Genomic DNA, 1,167 nt, shown 5'->3' with positions numbered 1-1,167 from the left:
AGGTACTCAGGAGGAACTCCATCCTGATTGGCCGGCTCGGTCTTTGTGTTGCTGGACGAGCCCTTCAGGCCTTTCCCTTTGGATGGGACATTAGAGTCTACAAAACATGCAGAGAGAGAAGAGAATGGGCATTATATTAGTGTTCTAAGCTGCACCAATGGAGGAGCTCTTTTTCATGGTCCTTCGAGCCGGTTGGGAATATGGTTGTGGCGGTCACAAAATGTTGTCAGCTGGTGATTGTCAAGCAAATAACTGTCCATCTTACGGTAATTGGCCGTTAATTAACATAAACACATTTAGCATCTCCTGGCCTGCACACAAAGCCTACAAGCCATTTTAAAAAGTCTAATAAATCCATGTAATATAGCCTACACCTTCAAAATAAATCCATTATTTTAGACAGGTCTAAAGAAGTGTCATGACGTTGGCCTGTGGGTAAGGTTTATGACCCCCCCCCCCATAAATACCTTTCTCCCTTCCCCTCTCTTACTGACCCTACTGAAGGACTGCTGTCCTGTTAAATATAGAGAGTCTGGGAACATCAAACAAATGGGGAAAGGAACCATATTTTGGTAATAAAACCAGTTGGAAATATGCTTGATAACGTAATGAGTATGGATGTCAGTTCATTGTTATCTGTGACATTATGACTGATGACAGGACGACATAAACTGTACCTGGGAAAGTATACACCCTCTAGTTATCAGAGTCACATGGAATTGTTATGCAATTGAAATGTTTGATATTGAAATTGTTTGTTAGGAGATTAAATGTAATTTTAGCTTCCAAATGATAGATTTGGGTTTTCATAAGGAAAGTGCCCTGCTTGATCAGTGGCCCACCCCTGTGAAGAGGAGGGGTTATAAACGATGAAACACATCCTTCCCCCCTCTCCACTATATAAGCCTTTGACGAAAAGATAACCAGGTAGTTCCAGTACGGGAGGTCTGCAGCCTCTACGTTAGAAGGACACACGTGTAAAGGACAGAACTAAGCCAACCTCGGCGTGAGCTATGGTATGAACTGGTATGAACTTTGAGCTTATTCACTACAGAAGTGATACTTCCTAGCCGTTGAGTTAGCAGCTGCCGCTGTCGACGGGGGCTAGGAAAGGACGGACGACGGATCCAGTCTAACAACCAGACGAAGATACCACCACGTATCCAA

The sequence above is a fragment of the Salmo trutta genome, chromosome 9 (genome assembly GCF_901001165.1).
Source record: "Salmo trutta chromosome 9, fSalTru1.1, whole genome shotgun sequence".
Lineage (NCBI taxonomy): Eukaryota > Metazoa > Chordata > Actinopteri > Salmoniformes > Salmonidae > Salmo > Salmo trutta.
This window is presented reverse-complemented; position numbering follows the sequence as displayed.